We start from the raw sequence: 21,475 nt of genomic DNA, 5'->3' as shown, positions 1-21,475 counted from the left end.
ATTTAATCATAAATACAGCCTTCCCACGTGGCCCAGATGGTAAAGACTCTGCCTGCAATGTGGGAGACCGAGGTTTGATCCCTGGGTTGGGAAGATTCCCTGAAGGAGGGCATGGCAACCCACTCCAGTATTCTTGCCTGGAGAATTCCATGGACAGAGGAGCCTGGTGGGCTACAGTCCATGGGGTCACAAAGAGTTGGACACGACTGAGTGACTAAGTATAAATAGCCCATACAAAAACTGGCAAACCCAACCATTCAAAATCAATAATAACCAAAAATTAGAGACTGAAACAAAGATACACATTATCCCTATAAAATTGAGCCTATACTCACAATAACATATTTGAATCATAACTGCAGTTGTTGGCCAGAGCTGGTAAAATGGTACTCTCCTATTTTGCTGGCAGAAATGCAAACTGATACAACTTTTCAAGAGAGAATTTTAATATACTATATATCAAAAACATTTCAAATATGTATATCCTTTTAAATAAAAATGGTAACAGCCATGATGACAACAATAATGTTTGTATCTAACATTTCTGAGCTTTTATGACATCCCAGACTAAGACATCCTGGTCTAAGTGCTTTCCATATATAAACTATTACCTTTAACGTACAGATTAAGAAACTGAGAGAGATAAATTAATATACCTAAGTGGTGGTGGCGGTTTAGTCGCATCCGACTCTTTGCAACCCCATGGACTGTACCCCGCCAGGCTCCTCTGTCCATGGGATTTCCCAGGCAGGAATACTAGAGTGGGTTGCCATTTCCTCCTCCAGGGGATCTTCCCAACCCAAGAATCGAACCCAGGTCTCCTGCAATGCAGGCAGATTCTTTACCAACTGAGCTACAACGGAAGCCCCCCTACACACCAAAAAAAGAATCTCAACCCAAGGTGATCCGACTCCAAAGTCAATGCTTTTAATCACCATAGTACACAGTTCTAGCATATTTCACTTCCTGGAACTTAACCTAAACAATAATCCAGGGGATTTAAAAACGTCCATATTCATCACAATTCAATTTATAACAGGAAACTAAACAAATTGTCTAACGAGAGGGTGTGTTAAAAAAACTTATGAAATGTCTGTTACAGAATAACATGTAAGCATAATGTATATTATGGCCTCACTTTAACACTGTTGGCAAATGTTTATTACACAGAGAGTGAAGGGAAAAGGTAGTTTACAGAGTATGTACACTGAATCAAGCATTGTAAGTAATAATAATGTTCGTTCATGAAAAGAAAAGACCAAAAAGATATGCTAAATTGCTAATGTAGCTATCAGTGGTGAGATTACAATAACTTTCTTCCTTCTTTGCACTTTTTTGTACTTTTCAAATATTCTAAAACTAACACATCAACATATAATCAGAAAAAAATAGATGTGTTTTATTAAGCATTACAAAACAAAGATAAGAACTCTATGAAAAGACTGTAGTACTGTTAAAAACTAAAGCTATAAAACTAGGGGGAAAAATCACTCTGACATAAAAGTATGAAAGAAAATCTAATATAAAACTATGATAAATTGGGACCACAAAAATCACAAAGTATAATACATTGGGGGAGGGGAGAGCAAATGACATGTGAGTTAACTTCATCATTTTCATAGCTCTTAAGAATAATGTTTCCGAAACTGATAAAAAGAAAGAGACTCAAGAATACGGAAATTTAGAATAAAAACATACTACCTATCTTATAAGTTATTTGAGACAGAATACCAACAACAACAAAATAGCAAAGAGCAGCTAACAGAAGATTAAATGAAAGCAGGACAGGCTGAAAACAGAAAATTTAAAATACAATATTAATACAAAGAATCTAAAACAGTCAGACATATAAATGGCCTAAAATAGCATAGTAAGATATCCTTTGAACTGGGTGTTATAGTAGTAACATTACTATTACATGAAGGCACACACACATTAATAGAGTGACTAGTAATGACAGATACAATCTTTGCAAAACTAGGAGGAACTTAAAGAAACAGTATGAACTGGGATTAAAGGGCTCAAAGGTAGAGATAAAAAAATAAAATTTAAAAAAAGTTGGACTGGAGGGAAACAATAAGATAATAAGAGTTCAAGCTAAGATTGTGAGTCAATGAATTAAATGAAAACAAAAATAAAGTAAAAAACACAGAAGAAACTAATAAAACAATAGCAGGAGATTAAAGTCTCTCAGCATCTAGAAAATTAATAAACAAACATCTATACAATGTCAAAGCAGCAGTAAGTATTAATAGTACTATGAAGAAAAACAAAACAAAGTAGAAGAGAAACAGACCTGGATAATGTGAGGGAGTTAGCCATGTCATAATCTGAAACATGAGCAGATAGATCACTAAATGCAAAGCTGAAGGGGCAAATAGTTACAGAATGTTACGGTCTTGTGTATTTTGAAATGCCTAAACAACCCACTGGAGTTTCAGCAGCTGGATTAACTGAGGCTGAAATTCAAGGAAAATGCCAGAGCTGAAAAAATAGAGCCATCAGTATATCAAATGCTAAAACATATAAAGCTATGACACTGAATGAAATAACTCAGGGGATAAAAAGGAGGTAGAAGAGAAGTTGCTCCCCCCCCCCCCAACATGGCACTAATGGTAAAGAAGCTGCTTCCAATGCAGGAGACATAAGAGACATGGGTTCAATCCCTGGGTCTGGAAAATCCTTTGGAGGAGGAAATGGCAACCCACTCCAGTATCTTTGCCTGGAGAATCCCACAGACAGAGGAGCCTAGCAGGCTACAGTCTATGGGGTTAGATACAATTGAAGCAACTTGGCATGCACAGAGAAGCTGAAGGACTGATTATGCTCTGGAGGGTCCATTATTTGGGGGGCCAGAGAGAAAGATCAAGCAAAGGAGACTGAGATGGACCAAAGACGAAGAAACTGGAAACTTAGAAACCATGATGTCAAATGAAGAAAGTACTTTGAGAACAAAGAAGTGAAAAACTATGTTCAGTGCTGCTGAGAAGACAGGATTTGGGTGGTATTCACTTCATTTGCCTAACTCCAAACTTAAAAGGTGCCACACAGAGTGCTTAATAAATATTTGATAGATATTAACAAACAGCAAATCCATAAATAGCACTAAAAGGAAAAAAATTCAAGTGATTCTATTAAAGCATAGAGTACATTAATTATATTAAACAAATATATTAATATATTTGTTATCTGTAATTTAAAGCTTATACTAAGATAAAAGAGAACTATGTACACTTGAAACTTATACAATATTGTAAATCAATTGTATTAATTTAAAAAATAGATAAAAGAGAAATACGATGCAGATCAGAAATGAGGTCAGGTCTAAGGTGACTTGGAAAGATGGAAGCTTGAAAATATTCCTGATGATTTCTCTCTAGTTCCAACACTAAGTCAACTACCAAGTACCTCTCTTAAGCCCAGAAGGTAACAGAGACCAGAAGCAGAACTTTTAAGAATTATCACAAAAGCTTATTAGTACTAGGAGGACCAAGAGATCCATGGATGCACCTTTCCCCAAGAGAAATACGGTAACTAAACAAGCACTCCTGGGACAACAGGCTAGTCTCCTTGGCCCACAAAGAGCTTCAGGAGAACTTTACTGCTGAATATAAGAACGTACTTCTCTTAGCTGAAGGCATTTAGTTGCTGAGAGGTGGCTCCCAGTGACCCATGGAGAACCACAGAGAGCTAACAATATACAAAATGTTACACAAAAAGCCACAAGACAAAGACTGCCAGGCTGTCCATAATCTGAGGTATCAGAAGCTCTACCCAAAGAGTGCACAATACAAAAAAGTTCGTATAGAAAAATGTACAAAAAGAGCCAAGAAAATTTATTTAAAAGGTGAGAAGAGATCATTTTATCAGCTTTTAAAACACTTCAAATTCTTTATAATTAGAACAGTAGGGATAGGAACAAACCAAGAACTAAGAAACAAAAATCCAGAAATTGAGCCTGGTGTAGATGAGAACTTAATATTTTATGAAGGTGATATTTTATTTCAATGGGAAATGATACTTCATATTTAAATGATGCTTATACAACTGTATATCCACAAGAAGAAAATAAGTTAACCCCTATCTAATATCATATACAAAAATAATTCCAATTAAAGATATAACCATACAAACATACATAAATATCTCAGAAGAAAACTGAGGGCCAATCTATACAACCAAAAAAGTGTTAGAGATCTTTCTGTCAAGAAACAGAAGCTTTGAAACAAAAATTTTATTTAAAAAACTTTAAAATTTTGTATTGTAAAAAAAACTCCATAAAAACGGATAGGAATCACATGGGTCAAAATGGCCATCATCAAAAAGTCTACTAAGAATAAATGCTGGAGAGGGTGTGGAGAAAAGGGAACCCTTTTACATTGTTGGTGGAAAAGCAAACTGATACAAGCACCATGGAGAACAGTATGGAGATTCCTTAAAAAACCAGGAATAAAACTGCCATATGACCCAGCAATCCCACTGCTGGGGATATATTCTGGACATATATCCTAAGGAAACCATAACTGAAAAAGACACATGTACCCCAATGTTCACTGAAGCACTATTTACAAAAGCTAGGACATGGAAGCAACCTAGATGTCCATCGGCAGATGAATGGATAAGGAAGCTGTGGTACATATACACAATGGAGTATTACTCAGCTTAAAAAAGAATGCATTTGAGTCAGTTCTCATGAGGTAGATGAACCTAGAACCTAATATACAGAGTGAAGTTAGTCAGAAAGAGAAAGACAGATATCATATATTAACAAACACATATGAAATCTAGAAAGATGGAACCAATGATCCTATGTGCAGGACAGCAAAGGAGACAAAAACACAAAGAACAGACTTTTGGTCTTAGTGAGAGAAGGAGAAGGTGAGATGACTTGAAAGAAGAGCACTGGAACATATACACAACTGTACATAAAATACACAGCCAGTGTGAATCTGATGTATGACGTAGGGCACCCAAAGCCTTGCTCTGTGACCACCTAGAGGGATGGGGTGGGGAGGGAGGTGGAAGCGGGGCTCAGGAGAGAGGAGACACATGTACGCCTATGGCTGATTCATACTGCTGTATGGCAAAAACCATTACAATGTTATAAAGTAATTATCCTCCAACTAAAATATATAAAACTTTTTTAAAAAGACAGGAAACAAGCAATAGTTCAGGAAAAAGTACTCGCAACTCATATGACTAACAAGCTAGTAATCATATCTAAAATAAGTAAAACAGGGTTTCACTTGAGAATAAAATGAAATGAGTGGAATGCGTGTCACTGAAGTCATTAAAATTTAATGACTAGTAAATAACAACAACAAATTTTTTTTCTAAATCCCTGTGTCAGGAAAAACAAATTAACACATTAAGATATCTTTTTTCACCCCTCAAATTGATTAAGTTAAATCTTTACAGGAAATCTCAGGGAGAAACTGTGGACATGTCCATTATTCCAACCTTGATGGAAAGTCAATTTGCAATATCTATCAAAATTCTAACTGTACATATTCTTTCACCTAGCACTCTCAGAATCTATCCTATAAAAAAAAAATCATCAGTATATAAAGATCTATGTATAGAGACTCACTTATGAGTCTAGCTGCAATAGCAGGGAAATAAATCATAAAACACTATACTGCCAGATCTATGCCAGCTAACTTGTAGGGATTTCTGCAATATAAAAAAAAAAAAAAAAGAAGGAAGTATGATTTTATTGTTAAAAATTATTATTTATATATATTTGTATCCAATTGTGGCTTCCCTGATAGCTCAGCTGGTAAAGAATGCACCAGGAGACCAGGGGACCAGGGTTCGATTCCTTGGTTGGGAAGATATGTTGCAGAAGAGATAGGCTACCCACTCCAGTATTCCGGGGCTTCCCTGGTCGCTCAGACGATAAAGAATCTGCCTGCATTGTGGGAGACCTGGGTTTGATCCCTGGATTGGGAAGATCCCCTGGAGAAGGATCCCCTGGCCACTCCGGTATTCTTGCCCAGAGAATTACATGGACAGAGGAGCCTGGCAGGCTACAGTCCATGGGGTCACAAAGAGTCCAACACGACAGAGATTTTCACTTGTATCCAGTTGAATTAATAAGCATGTGTGGTATTACCTGTTGGGCTTCCCTGGTGGCTCAGCCGGTAAAGCGTCTGCCTGCAATGCGGGAGACCCAGGTTCAATTCCTGGGTCGGGAAGATCCCCTGGAGAAGGAAATGGCAATCCACTCCAGCACTCTTGCCTGGAAAATCTCATGGACGGAGGAGCCTGACAGGCTACAGTCCATGGGGTCACAAAGAGTGACCCTGGATTGGGAAGATCCCCTGGAGAAGGAAACAGCCACTCCGGTATTCTTGCCCAGAGAATTACATGGACAGAGGAGCCTGGCAGGCTATAGTCCATGGGGTCACAAAGAGTCCAACACGACAGAGATTTTCACTTGTATCCAGTTGAATTAATAAGCATGTGTGGTATTACCTAATTTACATCAAATATACAAAGCACAGATACAAGCCAATAATGAAACATGAAAGTCAAAGTGAAAGTCGCTCAGTCATGTCCAACTCTTTGGGATTCCATGGTATTCTCCAGGCCAGAATACTGGAGTGGGTAGCCTTTCCCTTCTCCAGGGGATCTTCCCAACCCAGAAATTGAACTGGGGTCTCCTGCATTACAGGCGGGTTCTTTACCAACTGAGCTATCAAAGAATCCCCAAAATGAAGCATAAGTACCATTATTGAGTTTTATTTATCTTCTACTTATATTCAGATTTTAAAAATAAACATTATTTATATAAGCATTAAAGTACTGTAAAAATATTATGACAAACTTTTCATATTTATGGAAAACTGACCTCATCATCAGATGGTCAAATCGGGCTCAACTTTTCTTTCTTTTTGAAGACACAGATGATAAAGAAGCAATTAATAAAGATATAACTGTTTCTTAAAATTTTTAAGTGACAGATTATCCCTCAAAGCTTAAAGTCAATTACAGATTAGTTTTAGTTCTTCCTCCCAGATGCTCCTTCCTAAAATCCATTTGCACTCTCCTAGAAAGCAAGTGAGAAACCAGTTGTGACAGTGACTATTATTAACGTTACTCTTCATCAACAGGGACACAGCCACTATGATAGCATTCTATAAAACATGTGCTTAAGTATCCTTACTCATAACTCCCAAAGATCTATAGAACCCACCATCATTACTGACTGGTATAGTTTTTCCTTCTTCTAACACTCGAGAGACATTAACCTCTTTCACTACAAACTGTCAATCATGATACTAACTCACTAGCCCTAATCTCTGAAAGGGGAAACATACCATCCACAGCCTCTGCTGAAGAAGCAATCACAGACAGACAGTGATGTTTTCACTTGTGACTCAACTACGTCAGTGACAGCCAATCTCTTAGCCTAGCTAAGAGATAGAATGGGTCATATGAAAATAATGTATAAAAAGTAGAACCAATGAAACAGAGGGAAAAGTATACAGAATAAGAGATAAAAGAGAGGGAATAAGACAGTCAGAAGTAAGGTAAGACTGCAGCAGACATAAAGTAGAAGAGACTCCAAGGAATAACAGAGAATAGAAATTAATGGCTTTTTGGTTCTAGTTTACAGGAGGCTGTTTCTGGCCACCAAAATATGTGATCAAAACATACTTCTAGGTGCTCCATGACTAATGTTTAACATTTTAACTACTGTCTGAGAAAACAAGTAAATGATCAGCAAAAAAAAAAAAAAAAAAAAAAAAAATTACAGAAGACAGAATTCAGTATAGAAACTATATGATCCAAATAATGAAAAGTAATCTACTAAGATTAAGCTCAATATATGCCATTCTAAAATATATTTTAAAAAGCAAAATACAAATAACAATTATCGGAGAACTTGTTAAGCAGAACCGGTAAAACAGATGGGCTAAAGACTAAAATGGTTTCCCTTTTTCATCAGGGCTAATTTTAAAAGGTACATTTTTATTCCTACCAATGCAAGATGAAAACTGAAGGAAATAAAAATGAGCCATATTAAGTCTCTTAGATATAGGCTAAAAAAGGCAAGGCTGTGAATAATTAATTTTTCTATTAAGACTATAAAAATCTATAGTGAAACACACGCACAACTGAAACAGGGGATGCAACATTAATTTTTTCCCAAGTTTTATGTCTCTATTTTGCAAATGTTTTAAGGTGGTATATTTAATTATACTACCAACTACACGTCAGGAACAAACTATTGAAATGCATTATAAGAAGATAATTTACTGGACATTTTGAGTTCAAGTCAGCAAATTAAAAATCTTCTTTTGATTAAATATGTTCAAATCTTAAGCCTGCCTGGCAACATCTTTTAAATTGCTGCTCTTAAGAATACTTAAACGCAAAAAAAAGCAGCACTTGGGCAAAAAAAATGGAGCACTTAACATTTTTTTCTGCTAATGGATGCTCAGGATACTTAACAGTAAATCCAGTCGATTTTAAACTGAGAGCTTTGGATACTCAAAAGCTACCTCTAATTTCAATGTGAAGAAGTCAGTCAAGCCAAGTCTGAGAATATTTTTCTTCTGGTAGTTTTAAAATACCCTACTAAAACCTGTGCCCGTTGGTTGAATAATGTGACAAAACGCATCTAGAAGAAATCACCTCTGACTAGGAATGATAAGATCCTGGAGCTTGGCCACTAATTTGTTGGGTAAGGTTAAGCACATCACATAATCTCTCAGGACTTTAATTTCTTTAACTGTAATGCAAAGGGTTGATTTCCTTGATCTCAAGTTTCTTCCAGCTCTAATAGGAGCAGTGCACTGCACAACTCTAGAAAACACCATTCATGAGGCCATGTTAATATTCTACAAGTCTATGAAAAGATTTCACATTTTCATTCAAGGTATCATGTATAATTCTCCTCTTACACAGTAGTCAATAACAACACACAATCCACTGACTGCAAAACACCTTCCATTGTGTGTAAACACTAAATAGGGTAACACCACAAAAGTATAGAAGGGGTACCTGTGGCCAAGGATATTATGATTTAATAAATAGTAAATGTATATAGCATAAAATGTTTGAGACACAAAAACCATACATAATAAAAAGCCAATTCAAAATGCAAAACAGAAATCAACTCAAACAATTTTGAATATCCACAGTTGTACAGTGTTAAAGAGTATACTATAAAAATTATAGCTTTTCCAAAAAAATCACTTATACACTCACTTTCAAATACTTTCTAATTTTCACACAGGAGCATGGTGAAGAGGCCTGACCATAAGCTGAAGTTATTTAACAAATATTTACTCATCTCTAAATGCTAGACATTGTGCTAGGCTCTAGGAATACACTGATAAATAAGACAGAAAGAATCCCCACTTGTGATGCTAAGGTTCAAATGAGAACTAGCAGAAAGTAAACAGGAACAGCTGTAAACAAGGTAATGACAGATCATAATAAATGATATAAGACAAATAAACAGGGAGATGCACTAGGGCAGGGGAGTTCTTTTATTTGAGGTGGTCCCCAAAATGCTAATTGAAAGGATCCACTCATGGAAAAACAAAAGAAAAGTCAACTCTTTACAAAGAAATCAACAAGCTCAAAATCAGAACAACAGGAAATAATCTATGGAAACCATGGAAATCTGAGAGCTAGACTAAGTCAGATAATGGCCTCACAGGCTCTAAGATAAGATAAATGCAAAGAAGGTAAATCTCCAAGGGGTCCTGAGAACATTCATAAAACGTTGAATCTAGACCGTAAGAGGATTTCACAACTATCCTGCAAATATTTCCTTATTTTTAGGAAGACAGAAACCCATTCTGAAGAGAAATTACTAGGAACAGAAAATAAATTAAGCAAAGCGTAAAGAATGACAACTCCTAGGAAAGGTAAGATTCATATGCTAAGTTGGCAAAAGTCCAAGCAATATAGAACTCAAGACATATCACAGAGCAAAATACATTCAAAGATGCCTCTCCAAAAAGCAAAATACTTGCAAAGCACAGATACAGATATAAAAGCAAATAGCTTTATTATATCTCAAAAGTCCAAATTTTACAAATATTTCCCAAAGGAGAGAAGTCTTGAGCCACAAAGCTCAAAAACTATACTTGTCCATTCCTTCAGCCTACAGAAGCTCTTCCATCTAAAACTATTAGAAGTGAATTCTTCGGTGGTCCAGTAGTAAGGACTCCATGCTTTCCCTGTGGAGGGTGCTGGTTCAATCCTCAGCCAGGGAACTAAATCTCACAAGCCACGTGGGATGGCCAAAAAAATAAATAAATAAAACCACTGGAAAACCGAACTTGTTTAAACATTAGAAAGTTAAAATGAAAGTCCACATGAAGAAATTGTAGGAAAAATAATACATGTAAAGTAAATCACATTCTAACAGATAATAAAAACACATGAGAAAAATGTGGCCACAAAAAATGATGAACATTATTATCTAGTGTTTCAACATGAGCTGAAAGAAATTAAGAAAATAGCTAAAGCTTTATTAAGCAGTAATCAAAATTATGGCATTTCAGAAATATTAGACAACAGGAAGAGCTATTAAGACTCACAAATGGGACACAGGCAGCAAAGAAGCAGGCAGCCCGTGGGTGGGTGGTGGCTACCCTAGCGCAGCAGCTGGAAGACGTAATGAAGAAGCCGCCCACTGCTGGAGTCCTGTGCAGATTCACAAGGGCTCAGTATGGGCTGCCACGGAATCCGATCAGATGAGCATGCTCGGGTGCTATCAGTTCTAGCCCAGCAAGCAGCTAAGGTAAGCCCAGACCCCACTGACACTCCTTTGGTGTATCTAGAATCAGGTAATGGGAACATTATGATCCAGAAACACAATGGCATCATGGTAACAGTGCACAAATGGCCTCTTGACATCCTGTGTCAGTTCTCCAGCAGCCTGTCACAGAAATGCAGTCCTACGTGATGCTGATTATCTTACAGAACTATTAGAATTCCAGTAATTAGCCCATTCATGTAATATGCATTGGGCCCTTTTCTATTAATTTTAGAGTGAGCTGCTTTTTGACACTCCGGACTAACTTATCAAGATACTAGTTAAAAAGCATCATGTTTTGAAGCAGCAGGTTTAGGTCACCTTGTATACATAATTATGTTATGTTTAATAAACCTGGCTGGAGGGGAAAGAGACTCACAAATGAGGGGAAATAGATTTCTTTCAGAAAACAAACTAAATTAGAAATAATTAGACTAAATTGTTAACGTGGTAACCATTATGCAGTATATCAAACATTACGTTACACCTGAAACTAATATAATGTATGCCAACTGTACCTCAACTAAACCACACACACACAAAGAATATAACCCCTCCTCCCCCAACCCTGCCCAAAAACACCCAATAAAGAAAAAACAGATTGCAAAACTAGATTAAAGATTTACTGAGCACAGCCCCACCCATCAGAACAAGACCCAGTTTCCCTCTCAGTCAATCTCTCCCAACAGGAAGCTTCCATAAGCCTCTTATCCTTGTCCATCAGAGGGAAGACAGACTGAAAACCACAGTCACACTAACCAATCTGATCACATGGACCACAGCCTTGTTTAACTCAATGGAACTACTGAGCCACAACATGTAGGGCCACCCAAGACAGACGAGTCACAGTGGAGAGGTCTGACAAAACGTGGTCCACTGGAAAAGGGAACAGCAAACAACTTCAGTATTCGTGCCTGGAGAACCCCATGAACAGTATGAAAAGGCAAAAAGATAGGACACTGAAAGATGAACTCCCCAGGTCAGTAGGTGCCCAATATGCTACAGGAGATCAGTGGAGAAATAACTCCAGAAAGAATGAAGAGAGGGAGTCAAAGCAAAAACAACACCCAGTTATGACTGTGACTGGTGATGAAAGTAAAGTCCAATGCCGTAAAGAGCAATACTGCATAGGAACCTGGAATTTAGGTCCATGAATCAAGACAAATTGGAAGTGGTCAAACAGGAGAGAGCAAGAGTGAATGTCGACATTCTAGGAATCAGCGAACTAAAATGGACTAGAATGGGTGAATTTAACTCAGATGACCATTATATCTACTACTGTGGGCAGGAATCCCTTAGAAGAAATGGCGTACACATCATAGTCAACAAGAGTCTGAAATGCAGTCCGAAGCAATCTCAAAAATGACAGTGATCTCTGTTCGTTTCCAAGGCAAACCATTCAATATCACAGTAATCCAAGGCTATGCCCCAACCAGTAATGCTGAAGAACCTGAAGTTGAATGGTTTTATGCAGACCTACAAGATCTTCTAGAACTAACACCCAAAAAGATGTCCTTTGCATTATAGAGGACTGGAATGCAAAAGTGGGAAGTCAAGAAACACCTGGAGTAACAGGCAAATTTGGCCTTGGAGTACAGAATGAAGCAGGGCAAAAGCTAGTAGTTTTGCCAAGAGAATGCACTGGTCATAGCAAACACTCTCTTCCAACAACACAAGAGAAGACTCTACACAAGATGGTCAATAATAAAATTAGATTGATTATATTCTTTGCAGCCAAAGATGGAGAAGCTCTATACAGTCAGCAAAAACAAGACCAGGATCTGACTGTGGCTCAGATCCTGAGCTCCTTCTTGCCAAATTCAGCCTTAAATTGAAGAAAGTAGGGAAAACCACTAGACAATTCACGTATGACCTAAATCAAATCCCTTACAATTATACAGTGGAAGTGACAAATAAGATTCAAGGCATTAGATCTGAAAGACACAGTGCCTGAAGAACTATGGGCGGAGGTGGGTGACACTGACAGGAGGCAGGGATCAAGACCATCTCCAAGAAAAAGAAATGCAAAAAGGCAAAATGGCTGTCTGAGGAGGCCTTACAAATAGCTGAGAAAAGAAGAGAAGCAAAAGGCAAAGAGAAAAGGAAAGATACATCCATCTGAATGCAGAATTCCAAGGAACAGCAAGGAGAGAGAAGAAAGCCTTCCTCAGCGATCAATGAAAAGAAATAGAAGAAAACAACAGAATGGGAAAGACTAGAGATCTCGTCAAGAAAATTAGAGATACCAAGGGAACATTTCATGCAAAGATGGGCACAATAAAGGACAGAAATGGTATGGACCTAACAGAAGCAGAAGATACTAAGAAGAGGTGGCAAGAATACACAGAACTATACAAAAAAGATCTTCATGATCCAGATAATCACAATGGTGTGATCACTCACCTAGAGCCAGACATCCTGGGATTCGAACTCAAGTGGGCTGTAGGAAGCATCACTATGAACAAAGCTAGTAGAGATCATGGAATTCCAGTTGAGCTATTTCAAATCCTAAAAGATGATGCTGTGAAAGTGCTGTACTCAATATGACAGCAAAGTTGGAATACTCAGCAGTGGCCACAGGACTGGAAAAGATCAGTTTTCATTCCAATCCCAAAGAAAGGCCACGCCAAAGAATGTTCACACTACCACACAACTGCACTCAATTCACATGCTAGCAAAGTAAAGCTCAAACTTCTCCAAGCCAGGCTTCAACAGTATGTGAACCGTGAACATCTAAATATTCAAGCTGGATTTAGAAAAGGCAGAGGAACCAGATATCAAATTGCCAATGTCTGTTGAATCATTGAAAAAGCAAGAGAGTTCCAGAAAAACATCTACTTCTGTTTTATTGACTGCGCCAAAGCCTTTGACTATGTGGATCACAACAAACTGTGGAAAATTCTGAAAGAGATGGGAATACCAGACCATCTGACCTGCCTCCTGGGAAATCTATATGCAGGTCAGGAAGCAACAGTTAGAACTGGACATGAAAAAACAGACTGGTTCCAAGTTGGGAAAGGAGTACGTTAAGGCTGTATATTGTCACCTTGCTAATTTAACTTATATGCAGTGTACATCATAAGAAATGCTGGACTAGAGCTGGAGTCAAGATTGCTGGGAGACGTATGAATAACTTCAGATATGCAGATGACACCACCTTTATGGCAGAAAGTGAAGAGGAACTAAAGAGCCTCTTGATGAAAGTGAAAGAGGAGAGTGAAAAAGTTGGCTTAAAACTCAACATACAGAAAACTAAGATCATGGCATCTGGTCCCATCATTTCATGGCAAACAGATGGGGAAACAATGAAAGCAGTGAGAGACTTTATTTTGGGGGGCTCCAAAAATCACTGCAGATGGTGACTGCAGCCATGAAATTAAAAGACACTTGCTCCTTGGAAGAAAAGCTATGACCAATCTAGACAGCATATTAAAAAGCAGAGACATTACTTTGCCAACAAAGGTCCATCTAGTCAAAGCTATCATTTTTCCAGTAGTTATGTATGGAATGTGAGAGCTGGACTATAAAGAAAGCTGAGCGCCAAAGAATTGATGCTTTTGAACTGTGGTGTTGGAGAAGACTCTTGAGAGTCCCTTGGACTGCAAGGAGATCCAACCAGTCCATCCTAAAGGAGATCAGTCCTGAATATTCATTGGAAGGACTGATGCTGAAGCTGAAACTTCAATTCTTTGGCCACCTCATGCGAAGAGCTGACTCACTGTAAAAGACCCTGAAGCTGGGAAAGACTGAAGGCGGGAGGAGAAGGGGACAACAGAGGATGAGGTGGTTGGATGGCATCACTGACTCGATGGACATGAGTCTGAGTAAGCTCCGGGAGTTGGAGATGGACAGGGAAGCCTGGCATGCTGCAGTCCATGGAGTCACAAAGAGTCGGACACGACTGAGCGACTGAACTGAAAAATAATGACATACAAAAAATAGAAAGCAACAGTAAGTAGATGGTCCAAAAAATATGCAATTGGAACCAGACAGGTATTTCAAACTGTGCTAGAAGCAAATTTTCCTACAATAAATTTGAATCCACATTATAAAGGACACATATTAGAGAAATTCAACTGAGAATATTCCTAGTATAAACTATTAGACTTTAAAGACTTTAAACATCCAGGTAGAAAGACCAAGTCTCTTTCTAGAAGAGAAAAAGAAGAAAAAGAAGATTATGGTTTCAAGGAACTTCACAACAGCTATGTTTTGTACACAAATAAAATGAAACCAAAAGTTGTAAAATGCCCAAGCACACATACAAAAAATGTGAGCCTGGGATTTCATATATAGTTAAACTGTCCTTCATGTTTACAGGCATACATGGTCAACAACATATAAAGTTTCCTAAGACTTTCCTGCAACTAAAAAACAAACTATACATATTCAAGAAATGACCTGAAAAGCTTCACAGTAAAATCTGATCACATAAATTAAAGGCACTGAACTAAAGAACTAAAACTAACCGTGAAGACAACAACATAACAGTATACAGACGTGGTCTACAGCAAGGTAGAACAGATCCATCAAAAACGGGAGAAGAATGGAGGGAACAAGTAGAAGTCAGAAAAGACTTATTAACTGCCTCACAAGTACTATCTCTTAGAAGGAAAGATCATCGTTTACAATTAGATACTGGGAGAGACAGGAGGAAGAAGAGGTTCCCAGCTAATTTCCTCAGGGAGACACTAGATTGAAGGAAACTAAAAAACAAAATCACAAGCCATCCTAAATGCCAAAAAAAAACTTGTTTTAATAAGAGAAAGATCAAAGAAAAATGACAACATAGTGAAAGATTCTACAAGTTTATATAAAATATCCCACAAAATAGTAGAGCAGAATTGACATCAAACATATCAGTAAACGTAAATGGCCTTAACACATTTTTTTCTTAATTTTTAAGATGCGGTAGCAAGGCAAAAATCCAATCCTATCACATATATAAATGACATAAATAAAACATTACATTTTAAAGGAATAGCAAAGACAGACCAAGCAAATGAAATAAAAATAAAGCAAGGTTCAAATTTAATTTCAGACAAGAGGAAATACTAAGCCTTAAGCAAAAATAAGAGTACTTTATAATAAAACACTATAGTTTATAATACCAAGTAATGCTAGACATTAGTAACAAATTTTTTCAAAAAACACCAAAATCTAAAACATCTCTCCAAGTGAATAAAAAAATTCTATTAAAAATTATTAGGTCAAAGGAGAAATACAAAGCAAACTGCAAAATTCCTACAAAATAATGCTAATAGCAGTGTGACAAATAACACAGCAGTAGCAGCCAACAGAACCTTCTGTGCGGATAAAAATCTTCTGTATTTGCACTGACCAATACAATCGCTGTTAGACACACGTGGCTACTGAATACTTAAAATATGCCTAATGTGAGACTAAGGAACTGAGTTCTAAAATTCAATTTGTATTGCTACACGTGGAGTCATTAACCTCATAACCTCATTGACTCTGGTGGAGTCATTAACCTCAGATATGCCGATGATACCACCCTAATGACAGAAAGTGAAGAGGAACTAAAGAGTCTCTTGATAAAAGTCAAAGAGGAGCCATATGGGGTTGCGAAGACTTGGACGTGACTTAGCAACTGAACAGCAACAAAATCTGGTGGCTCAGTGATACAACAATTTCCCTGCTAACGCAGGACACACGGGTTCCATCCCTGGGTGGGGAAGATCCCCTGGAGAAGGAAATGGTGACCCACTCCAGTATTACTGCCTGGGAAATCCATGGACAGAGGAGCCTGGTGGGCTACAGTCCATGAGGAAACAAAAGGTCAGACATGACTACGCAACTAAACAACAACAAAACAATCTAGTAATTGTCACACTGAATAGCACAGCTCTCTACAGTACACCAGAAACTCAAAATTTAATAACTGTGTCAATATAAACTAAAAATTTAATATCGGGAAAAATTAAAGAGAGAAAAACAGCCAGCAAAATTTAAAAAAAAAAAAAAAAACCTGCTAGGCAGAGAGTATTTTAAGAATCACACAGCTATTTTGCAAGTCTACAAAGACAAATTTGAAAACTTGGATGAAATGTGGGAAAAAATGTGCCAACTGACCCTAGTAGATACAGAAAGTTGAAACAGAGAAATTTTCCTAGAAGAAAAAAAAAGTTATCAGAACCCAACTATCAAAAAACACTAGGTAGGTAAATTGTTTCCAGAAAGGAAATCTTTCGAAACATTTACTAATGAAGGGATTAGCTAATATGATTTTACAAAGGAAAGCAAAAGGACTTCCAGATTCAGCTCCAAAATGTTAAGAGCTTAGCTGCTTTCTCTCAGTCTTATTGAGAGAAGATAAAAGCAGAACAAGGTGAAAATCAACATCTTTCTTTCGATTCCTCAAAGAGCTGAGGTCACTGGGGAAGAAACACCCTGTAATCTGGAGAGAAGAGCAAAAGACAGATAATCACAGCTGAGATCACCTTATCTGAAGCAGAAGCCACTGGAGCCAATAATTGGTAGGAAAAATTACAAGGTCATTTTGATAAATTTCTGGAGACTGAAAGTGGGCAGTTTGACAGAAACTCTGGGGGCACAGTTTTAGGGATCTCGCCTACTTTTGTGGGTTTTACTTCCAGTAAAAGAAGTTGAGAGGAAAAAAACCCTGCCTGAAACAGAGCAGAGGAAAAGCGACCATTTAAAAATATCGACCGAGTGTTCCTCATCACAAAAGGCAACTAGCCAAGTCCAGCCCCCTCTAGCTTTCCTTTCTCACATTAGGGGAGAAAAACAAAGGCTAGAAACACTCTGCAAAGTTAAGAGTACAGGGACTCAGACCCAGTAAAAACTGGGATTTAATCATAAGATATAAGAATGCTTCCCTTCCTTCGCATCTAGCCACCACAACAGGGGTAATGTATCATTACAGGAGACTACAACTGAGAGCTTCAAGACACAAACTATGTAAGACCTTAGGGAACAACTCCGCCACTTACCCACTTCCCCCAAAAGAAAAAAGAGAGAGAGAAAATATGAACACTAGAGGAAAATGAAGCCTCTGGCACCTAGGGCTACATCTAACACTAACAGCCCAACTTCTAAGATGATGAACATAAAACTTCAAACAAAAAGCCTAATTACTTCAGTTCCTACTATGCAATACATCCTGCTGCTGCTGCTGCTAAGTCGCTTCAGTCGTGTCCGACTCTGTGCGACCCCATAGACGACAGCCCACCAGGCTCCCCGTCCCTGGGATTCTCCAGGCAAGAACACTGGAGTGGGTTGCCATTTCCTTCTCCAATGCAGGAAAGTGAAAAGTGAAAGTGAAGTTGCTCAGTCGCGTCCAACTCTTAGCGACCCTGTGGACTGCAGCCTACCAGGCTCCTCCATCCATGGGATTTTCCAGGCAAGAAAGAGTACTGGGGTGGGGTGACACTGCCTTCTCCGAATACATCCTAGATCCTTCCAACAAAAAACTTCAGCACGCTAAGAGACAAGAAAAAGCAGTCTCAAGAGGCAAAGCAAGCGTCAAAACCAGACTCAAATATGATGTGGATTTTGAAATTATTAGATAGGGAATTTGAAATAATTACGATTAACATCTTAAGAGCACTAATGCAAGATAGATGGGTAATGTATCAAGGAAAGAATCAGGAAGCTTGACGTTAAGTCAGCAGACAGTTCCCACACTGAAAGAGAAAAAAAAAATAAGGAAAAGAATTTCAAGGAACTGTGAGAAAACTACAAAAGCTATAATATATGCATCATTGCAATAAGAGAAGGAGAAAAAAGAGTGGAAGAAATATATGAAGTGATAATAACTGGAAAATTTCCAAAATTAATGACAACAAGAAACTACAGATCCAGAAGGTTCAGACACACCCAGGATATATGCAAAAAAATCTACACAGAGGCATTATCATATTCAAACTGTAGAAAATCAAATAAAAAGAAAATCTGAGCATAATCAATGGGAAAACTCCTTACCTACATAAGAACAAGCATAAGAATGGTGTCAGGTTTCTTACTAGAAACCATACAATCCAGAAAGTGTAGAATGAAATACTTAGAAGCACTGAAAGAAGAAAAAAACTACCAACCTAAAATTCTGTATGCAGTGAAACAGAAACAAATGAAATCTCTTAAACGTGACGGAAAAATAAAACTTCCCAGATGGCGCTAGCGGTAAAGAACCTGCCTGCCAATGAAGGAGACATAAACAACGTGAGCTGGATCCCCAGGTGGGAAAGATCCCCTGGAGGAAGGATGGCAACTCACTCCAGGATAGCCTGGAGAAGCCCACGGACAGAGGAGCCTGGCGGGCAACGGTCCACAGGATAGCAAAGGGTCGGACTGACTGAAGTGACTTAGCACATATGCACACAAAACAAACACTGAGAAAACCTACCACCACGAGGATCTGCCTTGCATTAATGCTAAGTAATTTCTTTGAAGGAAAATAATATAGGTCAGATACCTGGATCAACACAAAGAAGGACAGAAAAGGACTATAAGACGCTAACATAAAAAACCTGTATTTTCTTATTCCTAACTGAGTGATAGATATCTGGTTCAAAGAAACAGAAGCAGTAATGTATGGGGTGATTAGAGCATACAGAAAAGCAAAATGAATGAGAGCACTGTTACAAGGGAGGGCGGAATTAGAAACATTTTGGTATTAATATAAGGTACTTGAACTACCCATGAAGCATCATTATTGTTGTTCAGTAACTCAGTTGTGTCTGACTCTGCACAGGCTCCTCTGCCAGGGGTTTTCCAGGCAAGAATACTGAAGAGGGTTGCCATTTCCTTCTCCAGCAGCTCTTCCCAGACTAGAGATCAAACCCATATCTTCTGCATTAGCAGGCACATTATTTACCACTGAGCCGCCAGGAAAGCCCATGTCATTTAAAGCTGGACTAAATTAGTTGTAAATATAGCAATGCAAACTCTGGGACAAGCACTAAAAACATATTTAAAAGAAGTATAATTGACATGCTAAGTGGAGAGAAAATAAAAGCATATTCAATGTTCATTTCAAATCAGAGAAGGCAGAGAAAAAAGAAAAAGTAAGAAGACTAAAGAACAAGTGCAAAGAATAGAAAATAATAATCAATAATCAATTTAAATGTGAATGATCTTAATCAAATAATTAGAAGATAGAGACTGTCAGAGTGGACTAAAGAACAAGATCTGAATACACTGCCTGTAAGAAACCCTATGGGCTTACCTGGTGGCACAGTGGTAAAGAATCTGCCTACCAATGCAGGAGGTGCAAGAGATGCAGGTTGATCCCTGGGTCAGGAAGATTCCCTGCAGTAGGAAATGGCAACCCACTCCAGTATTCTTGCCTGGAAAATTCCACGGACAAAGGAGCCTGGCAGACTACAGTCCATGGGGTCAGAAAGAGTCGAACACGCATGCACAAGAAACACACCGTAAAGACAAAGGTTGATGAAAACTAAAGAAATAGAGAAAGATAAACCATGCTTTCAAAAGGAAGCTGACGCTATATTTCTATCAGGCAAAAGATTTAAGAACAATGAAAAGCATCAGGGATAGATAAAGAAGGGCATTACATAATGAAAAGTGTCAAATTCTCCAAAAAGATGTAGCAATCTTTAAGATATCTGTACTCCCTTCCCCCCCAAAAAAATGTCAAAATACTTGAGGGAAAAACTGACATAATTACAGGGGAAAAAAAGACAAATCCAGTATTATAATTGAAGACATCAACATCTCTCTATCAGTAACTGACAGATCCAGGAGGCAGAAACTCAGCAAGAATACAGTTGAACTGAACAGCACCATCAATCAACTGGATCTAATTAACATTTATAGAGTATTTTATCCAACACAGCAGAATACACATTCTCCTCAAGCTCACAATGGGATATTGACCAAGATACACCATAAAATACATATTAATAAGTATAGAAGAACAGAAAATTATTCAAAGTATGCTCTCAGGCCACAATGGAATTAAAACTTAATTATACTTAATCAGTAGAATTAATTTAATCAGTAACAGAAAGAGAGGTGGACAATCCCAAAATATTTAGGGTAAACAATACTCTTCTAAATACAAAGGTCAAGTCACAACATAAATTTAAAATTGTATTGAATTAAATGAAAATAAAACATCAAACTCTGGGCGACAGCCAAAGCGAAACAGTGACTATAGTACTGAATGCACACATCAGAAGATGGATCTGAAACCAATGGCCAAAGCTTCCACTTCTGGAAACTAGAGAAAGAAGAGCAATTTAAGTATAAAGCAAACAGAGAAGATAAACAGTAAAAAGCAAAAATCCACGAAACTGAAAACAGGAAATGAAAAAGAGAAAAAAAATCAACAAAACTAAAAGCTGGCTATTTGAAAAAACCATAACATTGACAACTTTCTAGCTAAAGCAATCAAGAAAAAAAAAACAAAACAGAGAAATACAAATTTCCAATATCAGATATAAAAGAAAGCTATCATTACTGATCACTTGGATATTAAAAAGTTAATAAAATAAATATTATACACTACTCTATTTCTACAACATTGTAAGAGATGAAATGGACCAATTCCTTAAAAGGCACAAACTACCAATATTCAAGGAGAAATGTGTTAGTCGCTCAGTCCTATCTGACTCTTTGTGACCAGGGACTGTAGCCTGCCAAGCTCCTCTGTCCATGGAATTCTCCAGGCAAGAATACTGATGTGGG

The 21,475-nt window shown here is 37.7% G+C and overlaps 1 protein-coding gene and 1 pseudogene across 5 annotated transcripts in view; one reads left to right on the top strand and one right to left on the bottom strand.

Annotated features, from left to right (window-relative positions):
* The window catches only part of MKLN1 (muskelin 1), a 384,978-nt gene that overhangs the window by 158,418 nt on the left and 205,085 nt on the right, over positions 1-21,475 (bottom strand). The window lies entirely within an intron of this gene.
* Positions 3,813-10,933, top strand: LOC121819487 (ragulator complex protein LAMTOR5-like; annotated as a pseudogene).

The sequence above is a fragment of the Ovis aries genome, chromosome 4 (genome assembly GCF_016772045.2).
Source record: "Ovis aries strain OAR_USU_Benz2616 breed Rambouillet chromosome 4, ARS-UI_Ramb_v3.0, whole genome shotgun sequence".
Taxonomy (NCBI): Eukaryota; Metazoa; Chordata; class Mammalia; order Artiodactyla; family Bovidae; genus Ovis; species Ovis aries.
This window is presented reverse-complemented; position numbering and strand designations above follow the sequence as displayed.